Genomic DNA, 15,275 nt, shown 5'->3' with positions numbered 1-15,275 from the left:
TAGGTGGACCTTCTTCCCTCTGTGATAGCCTCTCAAATATTGGAAGACTGCTATCATTTCACTCCTACTCTTCTTTTTGTTACCTTCAGAGAACATCTCTGATATGAAGACTCTTTTCTTCATTCTTAGAAGAAAATGAAAATCCGAAATAGTTGCAGAAAAGTGAAACTTCCAGCTCCTATTAGGCAACATTACATTTGCAGCTGTGATGTTTTTATTTAGTGCATCATCTGACTTACGGTCCAACTTCCTTGTTTGATCTCTTATGTATACAGCTAAGGCTCTTTTTAACAAGTGACTACAATCTAGTTCAGATGTAAGTCCAACTGAGTTCAATCACAAAATCAGGGACTACATTGCTCTTTATTGGCAAAACCATAACACAGCAATGAAAAGCAATAAATACATGACATGACAAATGATTTGCTTTCTCTTTAAGTCTCATACCATGTATGTAAACTATGTTAATAAGATAACTGCCCAGAATAATGTCATAGTATCATATTAAACAAAGAACAAAATAATTGTTAGGAAATAATACACACTCACATATATCAATAGCAACAACTGTTCCAGTTTTTAATTAGGATGATATAGACCAATCTTTCTCTGTTTTTCCAGTTGCAAGGATAATTACCACTTTTAAAAGCTAGAAAAGAAAGCAAGGGCAGTGCTTTTCAACTGTAAATCTGAACACTCTGAGAAATTATGAGATCATTTGTCCTGCCAAAGAATTCCTTGACTTCCGGAACCTCATAATGCCTGGCCTTTAAGATGAAAGTGATTGTTATGTTCCTGCATTAAAATGCGAGATGGAAAACCAATTTTTCCCTCCACTTTATCCCAGTATGGATGTCTGCAGGAGATGGAGGGGCTCAGAAAAAGGTCAAAATGGAAGCCAGAGCCATTGGTTGCAATGTACATTAAAAGGAGTAGGATTTGACGACCTGGTGGTGGCCACCATCTTGACATTTTGAGACACACCCCTTCCTGAAGACTCCCTTTTCCCAGTCAGCTGCTGCTGAATCAATTCTGTCATCTTTGTTGTTCACTCTCCTCCTTTGCAATACAAGTAGTCCTCAATTCACTACCATTCATTTAGCAACCATTCAAGGTTAAAAGTGCATTGAAAAAAGAAACTTACAACTGGTCCTCGTGCTTAACAACCATCATGGTATACCCACAGTCACATGTTCAAAAATTTGAGCACTTGGCAACCAACATGGCTTTATAACAGTTGCAATATCCTGAGGTCAGGTGATTGCCACTTTCAACCTTCCAACAGGTAGAGTAAATGGGGAAAGCTGAATTCGATTAACAATCACATAGTTCTCTTAAACAACTGCAGTGATTGCTTAACAACTCTGGCAAAAAAGGTTGTTACAATCTACCATGACTCATTAACAACCCCTTTGGTTAGCAACAAAAATACTGTTAAGGTCCCAATTTTGTGCCAGTAAGGACAGTAGGGACTACCCATAACTGGAAGTAGAAAACCATGTTCCCTTTACAAAGTTATTACAGTATAACAGAGTTCGAAGGGACCTTGGAGGTCTTCTAGTCTAACCCCCTGCTGAAGCAGGAGACCTAATATGATTATGGATAAATAGCTGTCAAATCTCCTCTTAAACCCTCCAGTGATGGCGCCCAAAATTTCTGGAGGCAAAAGCTGTTCCACTATTTAATTGATCTCACTGTCAGGAAATTTCTCCTTAGTTCTAGGTTGAATCTCTCTTTGTTAAGCTTCTACCCATTGCTTCTTGTCCTATTCCCCCCTCCATTTCCCCCCCCCCATGGTTATAAGTACAAGAACTGGTTACGGTACTTTTTTTTTCAGCGCTGCAGTAACTTCAAACAGTTTCCACTATTTGATTCATTTTCCAGATACCTGAGAAAGTTTTCACTATCAGCTTCCAAAGAGCCCAAGAAACACACAGTGGTGAAACCCTTCAACCTTATTTGACTGAGAAAAATCACAAAAAAGAAAGGAAATAATAAAGCCAAGAGAGAAAGAGGAAAGAAAGATATTTTTTAACAAAGAATTTCTCCTGTGGTTCAAACCAGCTACAGCTGTGATATGAGTTTTACTATTTTGTAAGAGAGAGAAGATAAAGGGGGAAAAACACTCATAAACCAGGAGAATAATAAGAAGAAAAAATTCTTTGCTATTGTGCAAATATGTGAATTTTGTGTTCATATGTCCAGAGAGAGAGAGAGAGAGAGAGAGAGAGAGAGAGAAAGGATGTGTGTGTGTGTGTGTGTGTGTGTGTGTGTGTGTGTGTGTGAATACAGGTAGCCCGGGTTCAGGGGTAGGCAACCTCGGCTCTTTTATGACTCAGCATAGCTGACTCAGGAATTCTGGGAGTTGAAGTCCATGAGTCATAAAAGAGCCGAGGTTGCCTACCCCTGCCCTGGTTTAACAACCAGCCATTCAGCAACTGTTCGAAGTTTTAGTGGCACTGAACAAGTGGTACTTTCCACTGGTCCTTAACCTTTTGGCCATCCCAGTATTCTTGAGGTCATGCGATTGCAATTTGGGTGCTCGGGGACCACCTGCTGCCGGCATTGACTCCCCTCCGCCCTGTGCGTTCCCACAGAGAGGGCCTCCTCATGGTGCCTCCGGTCAGAGAATGCCGGCTGGTGGCCCCCAGGGGGAGGGCCTTCTCTGTGGGGGCCCCGGCTTTATGGAATCAACTGCCGGTTGAGCTCCGGATGGCACCGGATCTTCGCTCCTTCCGGCGCGGGTTAAAGACCCATTTATTCGAACAAGCTGGCCTGGCCTGATGGGGGAATGTTAGGGTTTTAATGTTTTTATATTTTGATTGTTTTAATTTGGGCAATAATTTAATCCTTTTTTAACTTTTGTATTTCTATTTATATGCCCTGTTCACCGCCCTGAGTCCTTCGGGAGAAGGGCGGTATAAAAATTCAATAAAACTAAACTAAACTAAAAAACTAAACTGGTTGGACTTATTAAAATTGTAGCATCCCATGCAGTGGTGGGTTTCAAATATGTGAACAACTGGTTCTCTGTGTGGATGGCGCTTCCAGAAGTCCATTCTGTGCCTGGTCAACAAAAAATTAGCTACTGGTTCTGCTGAAGTGGTATGAACTGGCTGAATCCCACCACTGATTCCACGGTTACATGATCGCCGTTTACAACCTTCCCTGCCAGCTTCTCACAAGCAATATGGATGCCGGCAGGGCAGATTGCAAGCTGCTGCAGTAAGTCACTTACAGTCTCCCCGCCCATCAGCAGCTATCCCCAGTGGCGTAGCGTGGGGGGTGCAGGGGGGCCGGCTGCACTGGGCACAACATCTGGGGGGGGCGCGCTCCGATCCGAGCCACTGGGTCACCGCCCACTGTGGAGGGTGTGTGTGCAAATTACTTGCCTTGCCCCGGGTGCTGACAACCCACGCTACACCACTGGCTATCCCTGGCCTTGTTGCATTTGCACCACTGCCTGCTTGCAAGCTACCTGGAACTTGTTTAATGACCTGCGATTCTCACTTAACGATGGCAATGTAGAGTGCCAGGATTGCTGCCGCTAAACAGTGCTGTTACGCATACTATGATTAAGCCTACCTGGTTGGGCTGGAAATATATAAGCCATGATGTATATCACTTTAAATGTGATGATTGGCCAAGGGTGTGTTTGCTTCCCAACACTATAAGAGGGAGCTAGAGATGTAGTTTCTCTGCTCTCCCTGTTTTTTCACTGTTAGTTACTCTGTTACTGCTATTGTTGGCTTGCTACTGTGTTTAACCTGAACAACTATGTTTTGACCTTTGGACCGGTAAGAAGTCACTGTATTTGGCATACTCCTTGGACTGTTACTATTGTTTATCTGTTCTTTACACGTGTATGACCTGGACTGTTTATTTTTGACTGTGCTTTGTATTACACCACAAAGTAAAGTATTCTGTTTTTCACACCTCAGTGTATCTGTGTGGTTACTGTGTGAACTTTGCTGCTCTCAGTACCTTTTTTGTCTGTGCAACTTCTTGTTAGCTCAAGGAGATCTCTGCACAATTCCTGACAAGTGCGGTCGTGCAATGTTGTGCTTTATGACTGTTTCACTTAGTGTCCAGACATGTTTTTTCCTCAGCTGCTGTCAACTTCAGCTACATGAGGAAAAAAGGCCAAGCAGCTTAAACAGTGAACCCAATTCATCCAGGGAGCAAAGAGGTCCAGTTTTTAATTCACACTCATGTAGACGCTCACTGGTGATGTCCTGTTTATTGATTTAAGGGCTTTGTGTATACTAATATGGGCTTGATTGCACCTTCAAGTTGGTAATATGGCAGATCATTACCTAACCTCTGTGCTTGTCCGGTCTCCTTACAATCCAAAGGCCTTTTATCCTAGCAGATAAAGTTCTTTTTGTACACTTCAGATGTATGCCCGAAAAGAAGAGTTAAAAAAATGCAAATAGGTTAACAAATGAGCTTTGAACCCCAAAATAAATGACTGATTAACTCTCTCCGCCCACTTCGGAACTTCTAAGTGTTTTGGCTGGATAATGTGTGATCATTAAGAGCTAAACGCATGTGGCAAGGGCTCTGTGTATTGCTCCAAGTGTGTGTGCATCAGGCACAGGAAACTACCGCCCAATTCTCATCTCCTTGGAGTTCTGCTTTGTTGTTTTTGTTTCTTCCACATCCCCTTCCCTTCAGAAGACTTTTCTCGTAATTGTATTTCCACTGCAGGAAGAAAAAAAATAGTTTGGGATATTTTTCTACAGAAAGAATTACAGAAAAGGACTAGGAAATTCTTTATACAAATTGTGACTGTCACATTGCAATCACAAGGGCTGTGTGTTTTTAACCTCAATATCCAGAGGACTCCTGTATCTTAATGTGATATGATCCAAAAACTTTTATATTTATGTTAACTCCTGTCTTATCTAATGGGTTCTAAATACATCTGCACTTATCTGCCTTTTAGAATATCAAGACTCCATCAGACATCTTGCAGAAGTCCTTAAGATACTCCATTTCCCACCTAACAAACCTCCAAGTGGCATCAGCGACTCTCTACAAGGATGCAAATGACCAGCTGCCTGCAAGGAATATAAATCTTTCCATTCACCACCATCCAGTCAGAGCTGAAGAAGCTTTTGGATGAGAAGCAAAACGTCTTCAAAGAAAAACAAGAAAGTCCAGTAGCCTCCTGAAAAAGCATCTTTGGGACAACCATGACCTGGATGATTGAGAATGTCCACAGACAACCATTTTTAAAGAAACTGGCCAGTTTGATTTAAGGTGGATCCTATACAAAGACTACATTTAGCCAGAAGGACAAAGCTGATGCAATATTTATAAGCAGCATAATAATATAATATTACATGGGGGTGTCATTGACTTTTCAAGACTAGTGCTAATTTAGGCAATTATAATCTCTGAAGTTAATGGCTTTATACCACAAATATATGCAGGTGTTTTAAACTTGAGCAACTTGGAATCTAGCCCAAGAGGTTGCTCCAGTGGGCCTGTGACGTGAGGAATGGTGCTGTGGGAAGTCAGCCCCCCAGAGAAGGAAATATTATAAGGGCAGAAAAATATATTTCCTAAAAGGATCTTAAAGAGGCAGAAGAGCATGCCCAGTTTTTCTTAATAGCCCTAGGTCTCCCTCCCCCAAGTAGAAACCTGCTCTGTACAAATGCAGATGTAAATCCAGGAAGGTTGCAGCTCCCCCAGCTGGAAGATTAAGAAGACAAAGACCTAAAATCTAAAAGCTCCAGCCCCAGGAAAGCAGGATATGACCTTTGGGACATAATAGGATTAACTCATCACCATCAGAATACCAGAAAGGCACACTCAGACTCGGGTCAAAATTCAGGCCACAGGAACAACTCCAAACGAAAGGCTCCAGAGGGTATAAAAACCCACTCCCTACATGTGCTCAGTCCTTTTTCTGCCAAAGCCATCTTTCTGTCTGGCTCTCCTCTTCAATAAACTACAACCTTCTTCCTAAAGCAGTCGCCATGTTTATTCCCAGCTTGGACTGAACCACTTTTCTTGGACTTTTCTTCCAACAGTGCTTAAAGGCCAAGTGGAGATAGTCATCAGTGGTGAAGAACAGGCAGAGTAGGCCTCTTCTAGGCTTTACCAAGCTAGATAGGATTAAGACTCTGAGTCAGAGGTTCTCCACTCTGCTTTAGAGGTCAAAGTATGTCAAAAGTGACCACGCTTGCTCTGCTATGTATATATTGCTTCCAAGTCCTGTCTTCAAGATACTATCACTATCCCCACCTCTTTTCAGTTACACATCTTTCCCCAGAACTAGAAACTTGAGCCCAAGGAGGTGCTCTAGTGATTGTATTATTGAGGACTATTTCATATTTCCAATAGCAGTCTTCCAGTACTCGAAGACCTGTCATAGGGAAGAAGGGGCTGATTATTCTCCATAGCACCTGAGGGCAGGACAAGAAGCAATGAGTGGAGGCTCATTAGAGGGAGGTTCAACCTGGAACTAAGGAGGAATTTCCTAACTGAGAATGGTTAATCGAATTGAACAGCTTGCTTGCTGGAGTCATGGTTGCTGCATTACTGGAGGCTTTCTAAAAAGATTGGCCAATCTCCAGGATGGTGTAAGGATTCCTGCCTTGGGCAGGGGTTTCAACTGGAAGACCTCAAAAGGTCCCTTCCAGCCCTGTGATTCTATGATTCTATCTATTTTCAATATAGGATTTCCACATGCAACAGTATCCTGTGTTTGATAGGTCCAGTCTAGTAAGACATCTCTTATGTAAGCGTTGGCTTACGAAGTCTTCTATTAAAAAATATTTAAACACATTTGGTCAAACAAATGCCAAATGCTAAAGTGACATTTGGACTCTGCACCTATTTCTTTCTCTTTTTTTAGTTAGAAATTTGTTATGTTTCAGATTAACAAAAAATTAAGCATTAACTGAAAGCTAGAATACAAAAAACATAAAAATATTAAAGAATAACATTCCAGAATTACAAATTAATGATGCTATAAGTTAAATTGGGGGCTGCAACTGAACGATCCCAGTATCTTGTACTCATTGTCTCACAGAGGTACGTGGCTCATGGTGTTAGGTATCAGTCAAATATGAAGAATGACTGCATTTACATCGGCCTTGCCACTCACTGAACACTTGTTTTCATGTAATGTGGTAATGTTATACTAGACAGGCACAAGGGCTTGCTACTTCGCGTTGCAACAGAATAAGCCACTGGAAGTTGATTGGCATCTGTGGAACATGTCGGGAATACAAATCGTTGCTTTCCTCTTCTGTTTCTGTGGGATAGGGGCAATTATTGCAGCCACAGCCTCAAATGAATGGAAAGTCACCAGCCGAGCATCTTCCGTGATAACAGCAACTTGGGTCTTCCAGGGTCTCTGGATGAACTGCGCAGGAAACGCAATGGGTGCTTTCCACTGTAGACCTCATCTGACTATCTTCAACATAGAGGGTAAGCTACCGAGCAGTGCCGCAACAAGTGAGGGGCTCATGAATGCATGGAGCATGATCTCTAGGAACCAATAGAGTTTTACTGGTGCCCTGATATTTTGTAGGCTTGGATCAGGAGAGAGTTCTGCAGGGAACAGAAGCCGAATTCCAGACTGTTTATTACTATTGTGTGTGTGTGTGTGTGTGTGTGTTATATGTGTGTGTGTGTGTATGTATAGATAGATAGATAGATAGATAGATAGATAGATAGATAGATAGATAGATATAGATATAGATATATAGATATATAGATATAGATATATAGATATATAGATATATAGATATATAGATATATAGATATATACATCTTTTGTTCCCATAATCTTTAACTGGGCAAAACAGTGCATCTAGGGCAACAGTTTTTTAACCAAGGTAATTCAAATGGGCTAATTTACAGAATGCATTCAAAATCCAAACCCTATAACTGTGGAATTGAAATTATGGCAAATGTTATAAATCATTGTGATATAAAATTATCATTAAACATTTTATAAATAATACAAAAGATCATAAAACATTTTCTGTAGTCAACTTCTGATGTTTGACTGTGTTATTTAGCTGAACAAATGCTAATTTCAAGGCAGATACATCTCTGAATAACTCCCTGAGTTTTTAGGGACTTTTCAAGTACTTTAGAAGCGCTGCCATTATTGAAGGCATTGAGGAATCTGGTAAAGAAATACCTCTAAATTGATGACCGAAAGGATCACCTGTTGTCTAGTAACTTTTATAATTTCCTCCATAAAGAAGCAGCACATTCAATCTCTTGACCTCTTACAACTGTGCATTTTCTGTCTTACTGCTCAGGATTCAAATGTAAACATATTCAGTTCCATGTACCCTGTTATATTTGCATAGGTTCACAAATGCATATTAAGATGGATTAATGTTGAGGCAGTTGGTAATGGCAGCTAAAAAGTCCCAACAAAAATACAGGTAGCTGTAGTAGAAGCAGACTGCAGTTTAAAAAGAAAAATTACATTCCTCCAAAGTGGTCATTTTGGAAAAAGATTCCAGAATGCACATGCATAATTTCATATAGTTTCACTTAAGGCTCTGGAATCGCTCCACCAATCTTTGCAGGATAGTTTTCTTTGAGAAAATGGTAGCACAATAGACAATACATTAGCACCGAGCTTGCATTAGGACAGGTCCCTTCATGGACTTTCATCAGAATGAGACCAAGAAAAAACAAAAAGAATGGAAATTCATTGCTGGAAGTACTTGGACCCTTTCATTGCATTAAAAGTGTATTGAGGACACAACTTATCTGTTCTGTATTTATTATATTGCCATACTACTGACAGAGTCATAATTTTATGAATCAAATTATACTGTGGCACCTCAAAATTTGACATAATTGTAGAATATGCTTTTGTAGATAAGAAATGACTTTGTCAAGTACATGTACTGGGTCAGAAGTGCTATAAGAAAAAGAAGATAACACAGGTGATGTTTTGGTTCAGAGGGGGTTGAAATAGAAGATGTAGATCAACTTTCCTTTCTCAAATCAATGTGTTTCACAGTGTTGTTGTAGTGGAGAAAATACAGGTAGTCCTCGATTTACGACCACAACTGAGTCCAAAATTTCTGTTGCTAAGTGAGACATTTGCTAAGTGTGTCTTGCCCCATTTTACAACCTTTCTTGCAACAATTGTTAAGTGAATCATTGCTAAGTTAGTAACATGGTTGTTAAGTGAATCTGGCTTCCCCATTGACTTTGCTGGTCAGAAAGTTACAAAGGGGATCACATGACCCCTGTCATAAATATAAGTCAGCTGCCAAACATCTCAATTTTGATCACGTGACCATGAGGATGCTCATGAAAAACAGTCATAAGTCACTTTTTTCATTAAGTGAACGGGCCGACAAATAAAATGAAATGCTTAATTTGCAAAGTACTTATTATGAGTGTCTATTAATTCGTGGGACGCGGTGGCTCAGTGGGTTAGGACGCTGAGCTTGTCGATCAGAAGGTCGGCAGTTTGGCGGGTCGAATCCCGAGTGCCGCGTAACAGAGTGAGCGCCTGTTACTCGTCCCAGCTTCTGCCCACCTAGCAGTTCGAAAGCACGTAAAAATGCAAGTAGAAAAATAGGGACCACTACGGTGGGAAGGTAACAGCGTTCCGTGCGCCTTTGGCGTCTAGTCATGCCGGCCACATGACCACGGAGACGTCCTCGGACAAACGCTGGCTCTTCGGCTATGAAACGGAGATGAGCACCGGCCCCTAGAGTCGGAAACGACTAGCATGCATGTGCGGGGGAACCTTTACCTTATTAATTCGTAGTTTGGTTGGTTGGCTTACTGAATATGGCCACCCATCTCACTTGCATGTACAATTAAAATGGAAGTAAAAATCACAATGTTCCACCATTAAAACCAATTTGAGAATAGTTAAAAGCTACAGCTGAAAAGTTAAAAGTTCGTTCTACTGCATCCAAACAGTTGTATTGGAAGATGAGAGTGAAGATTCGTTCTTCAAGAGTGTGGGTGGGTTTCAAAACATTTCGTTACCAGGCTAGGTAACATCTTCAGCAGAGTTTAGGGGATGTCAGTGTTGGTGTTCTTCTGGAAGATTTATAAAAATGAAATGAGGCTAGATTTTAATTAGTTTTGTCCCCATTAACAATACACAAGTACGTTGCATGAAGATGATAAACTCTGCATAGAACAGGATAACCAGCAACATAGATAGATCACTTATTGGAGTTTTCCCCAAGGAAATCTTTCCTTCCCATTTCAGCCCATGAATAAAAGAAAAGAGCTGTATTTGGGGACAACCTTACAATGGCAATGTTTGTTGCCTTTCTCTGACTCAAAGGACCCAAGCATCTACAGTATAAAAGAAATCCATGTCAAGTCAATTGGCTTCCATTCATGGCACTTCCTATGTATTGAACCTGATACTATTTCCAAAAGTTTCTACTGTTTCCCTATCACGTTCTGTCTGATCACAATGGACTTTTTGCCAGTTAGATAAGAATGTCCATGTTGGCCATAACCAAACATTTATATATATTCTTAAGTACAAGCCTCTGGGAATGAGTTATATATAAAAATCAACATTATGAAGAGATATGCAGCATCCTTGTCTTTCTTTTAAAGTTACGGTATGTAACTTAAATTAATAGTAAATACTATTAATACAACGGTATGTAACTTAAATTAATAGTAAATCATAGATTTAATAATAATGAATAAGTAAATATCCCACTATTCATCTAGAAGGCCAAGGCAACACAGATGGAGATTTTATCAACATCATAACAGTTCTTTGAGATTGGTTGGCTGTTCAGTTAGCTTATTAGTTCCATGTTTAAGCTGGTACCTTTCTTTTGCTTGAGTAAAAACTGGTTTTAACTAATTCAGTAGAGTCATGATTTTATTTCTATTATTTTGGGTAATAAATAATGCTTTCTACGTCATCTTTTCCACACCACTCAAGGGCTTACAAAGAACCTCCTTGTACTCTAACATTTCTGAGACAATGCACTTGGTTTTATCTTTGTTGCAAAATTAAGCTGATGCCGTTTTCTGTAAAACTAGTTATGGGCAAGCTATATCAGATGCTTTCTGATTCTGAAATAATATGGGAAAACAACAGCAAAAATGATTGGCAATACACAAGGCTCATAATCGCAGCCATTGTTTCTGATTTTCTAATATAGTAACAGTTGCCACAATAAAGGAAAGAAACCTTGCTCAACAAATTTTGGAGGAAGGAAAGGTTACAAGTTTTGTGAATAAACAAGAGATTAATTTCTCCTCAGCTGAAGAACCAGTTAGCCCCTTGACCCATTGGAGTTTCAGGGAGGGCTCTTATTTGAACGCAATAATTTATGTCTTCTTCTGAATTGGACTGGAGTGTTTTCCTTCTAGAAGTTAGAATAACATAGTTGAAAGGCATCTTGGAGGTCTTCTAGTCCAAGCATTGCATAAAGATGGGGAATAATATGTGAGGACAGAATGTTTATTGGAATAAACAAAATTGGTTCTATGTAATAACAAACTTGGATGGGAGAGTGGGTCTATTAGGAAGGAAATAAGCTGAAGGTGTGGGAATGGGTTACTTGGGAAAAGTGTGTAGTAAAACAAAAGGATAGGATTGAGATTGAATAGATATTGGATTCGGTGTGGACTAAATAAAGAATTGAGTGGCCAGTGAAGAAATATGCACTGAGCTGGTTTGGTCACACAGAAGTGAATGAGGTCACACAAGTGAATGAGGATAGAATCACAAAATAAATATATGAAGAATGAATGGATTGAGAGGGAGAAAAAAAACAAGACATTCATTTTGGATGGAGTTTAGGTGATCTTCATAATGAAAGCAATGAATGAGGTAGATGAGAGAATTTTGTCCAAGGACAAGAAAGGAACAGAGAAGTAGACCATAGAATTATACATATCGAGAATCCTGTAGTGTAAAAAATCTTAGCTACATTTCCTTTTATTCTGTACTAGACTTAATTTCTTTTGTTTACTTTTTTCCTACGTTTCGTCAATGTTCTTATATAAAAAAGGAATAAGGCAATACTTAAATTTCTGTGAGTTATCTAAGCTTAAATGTGCCGTTACAAGTTAGTATGAGTCTTAGTATACATATCAAAAGTTGAACCAAGCAATTTTATAGCTGGTCCTGCTTTATAGAATGTCCAATCCAATGAATGTTGGATAAGTTAGAAGGACTGCTTTGCCAACAAGATGTTTCTCTCCTGGAGGGCCTTCCCATAAAGCACCTTTTATAGGCAAAGACCTCCTGACATACTCTATTTCAATGTCAATGCCCCCATTATCCACTGTAGAAGGACTACCTTATTTCCAAAACCTCTTTTTCCAATGCAATACTGAGAGATGTTCCAGGTATTCTAGGTAAATATAGCTGTAATATCTAAAGCAGAGAGAAATTTGTTTCATCCATACTGGAGGCAAACCCACCTTTTGTACCCTTCCTAAAGGAATCAGAATGCAGTTATCTGCTGAGCATCATACATTTCTGATTTTGCAATAGTTGACAAATTGTAAAGAATTAGTACATTAAAAACGCATTGAATTGTATTGGCAAAAATAGTATACAGAATCCTCTAAATTTTGTAAGGAAAAATGCATACAAAAATAGGTTTATTCAGGGAATTCCAGACCAAGTGTTACTTTTTAAAAATGTGGGCTGAAAAACTTTCTTAAGTGTTGTGGAAGAATGGGAGAGTCCAAGTTAGAAAAATGAGTCATCATCATCAAATCTTTATTTAGTCATAGACTAGCATGGAAAAGTGAATAATTGAATTTGACCTTCTCAGATGGTTTATTTTTCATTAATATGTATCCATGTTGCTTTACATTCAATAGTTTTATAAAAATTAAAAGGAAATACGTCAATATCAGCAAGTATATTTTTCAATGGCCTACATTTTAGCGAGAGTAGAATAAAATAATATTATTTCATTCAGATGGATAAGAGATTATCTGGACTGGACTGCATATTCAGGACATACCTTCATGAGATATGTGTTGCATAAGAATGAGGGTGTATAGTAGTGCAGGTGAGAGCATGGAACTCCTACATGGTTTTCTGTTGTCCAGCCTGGCCAGACTCTTGTAGCATTCTATGGACAAATATTTTGTGCAGCTTTTATCTTAAGATGTAATATCTGATTAACTATATTAACACACGGGGTGATGTCTTTATAGACTTCAAAAATCAGGGACAGTGGACTTTGTCTACTGTTTTTCAAGTGACAATGATAAACAAATTGTTCCTGGAATTGTATGTCATTTTGAAATGGCCCATTTGTTCAGAAGGTTTCCAAAGGAAATGAGAACTCAAGACTTTAATATTTCGTTTTGCTAATGGAGACAATCCAAAACACATACCTTTCAGGATATAGATATAGATATAGATATCTGGAATAATTGTTTTGTTCTGGAAAACATTTTCATTAAAAAAAAAACTAAAATGGGCCCATTTAGAGAGATTGGAGATATCATGGGTGTTATAACCCTTTCCAATTTTTTTCCCTTCAAAACTGAAAAGAAAAACAATTCAAAACTTTTAATTCTCACCTCTCTATTTGCACTGTTGCTATAAAGCTCTGTGTAGGAAAGACCTTTGCCCAATTTGGATCTTACTGAGAGTCTCAGTATTATTGGTATCTTCTCAAGTAAATGCTTCAAAGCAATGTATGGTATTATCAACCATGCTGGCTCACTGAAGCATTTGATAGTAGCTGAATGCCCACACACACACACACACACACAAACACACACACTAAGCAACTCAAAACATGGGCAATGGGTTTGGAGAAAAAGATTTAAGTTAATCCCATTCTTTGTTACGTATTTAAGACAAAGCCTGATTTACGGGACATTAACTCAGATTTTATTGTGGCCATATAGTTACAGTATCTAAAACTGCTTGCTTATGTCTGATTCTCTTCAAATCCACTGCACTTGATGATGATAATGGTGAAAATTTCCCTTATAGTGTAGGACAATGTTTCTCAACCTTTGCAACTTTGAGATGTATGGACTTCAACTCCCAGAATTTCCCAGCCACCATGGCTAGTTCAGGAACTCTGGAAGTAGATGTTGCCAAGGTTGAGAAACATAGGTGTAGGAGAAATTCTCACCGTATACTCTGTTTCTAAGCAACCGTCTCTGTGGGTCGAAGTTGAACCTGCCGAACATTGCTGAATCTCATATTGTAACATGCCTTTTTCCTTTTCTTTCCAGCTTCTCACATAATCAAGTTCAGTCTTGTTCTGCATAATTTGTCCCAAACTAAGCAGTAGGATTAGATGTCTCATTAAGGAATTAATTCCAGCAAATACATTCCGAACCTGACTTAAAAAACAAACGGAAACTTCATTTCAGATGGGCTAGGTATTAATTAAGTGGCCATGGTGAAACCAGAGGCACTGGCACAAAACTGAAATTAATCTTATTCTAGTGCTTTTTGCCTCTGGGTGGTGAGAACTAGCATCCATAAAATTATTTTAGTGACAGGGAGATTTTTCTGTCTAAAATGCTCCTTCATCACCTGCTTTAAGATTAGGATTTGAAAGTGTGATTAGAAATATTATAATACATTAGGTGAAACCATCTCGAAGATTTTAAATCCTGAGAGCTACACTAGTTAAAAATTATGTAACATACAGTGACTCTTGCTTTCCCAAAAGTATACATATTTGGAATTAGTCATGGTGATGCCTAATGGATCATTAAATTCCTTCCTCATACAATAAAATGCATTTATTTCTGAGTCAGCTATAGCTGTCGGATTCTCTTACTGAATTTACACTTCTTCTACAAATCAGATTTCCCCTAGCCAGACCCTTTCCCCTGTCTACTCATCAAGTGCTTCTGTTTAGGCTTGGTTCACTTCAGCAGCTGGTCAGGACTTTTCTAGTACTGAGCAATGATTGGGAGTAATTTAGAAACAAAGTTATTAATTAGATAATTATTAGGGATCATTTCCTTTGGTATAGTTCTTTTTTAAAAGCCATTAAATATAATGAGCCTATTTGTTGTAATCCCCTGTATTACCGTATTTTTACAAATAACTCAAGGTGGCGAATATATCCAATACACCTTCTTTCTACTTTCTCCACAATAACAATCCTGCGAGGTAGGTTGAGCTGAGAGTGAGTGACTGGCCCAAACTCATCCAGCTGGCTTTCATGCCTAGAACTCTGGCCTCCCGCTTTCTAGTCTGGTGCTTTAACCACTAGACCAAACTGGCTCTCCATTTTATGATTTTGGTGGATTCTGCCAACTTACTCTCAATAAAATCC

This window comes from Vipera ursinii, assembly GCF_947247035.1.
Source record: "Vipera ursinii genome assembly, chromosome: 4".
NCBI lineage: Eukaryota > Metazoa > Chordata > Lepidosauria > Squamata > Viperidae > Vipera > Vipera ursinii.
This window is presented reverse-complemented; position numbering follows the sequence as displayed.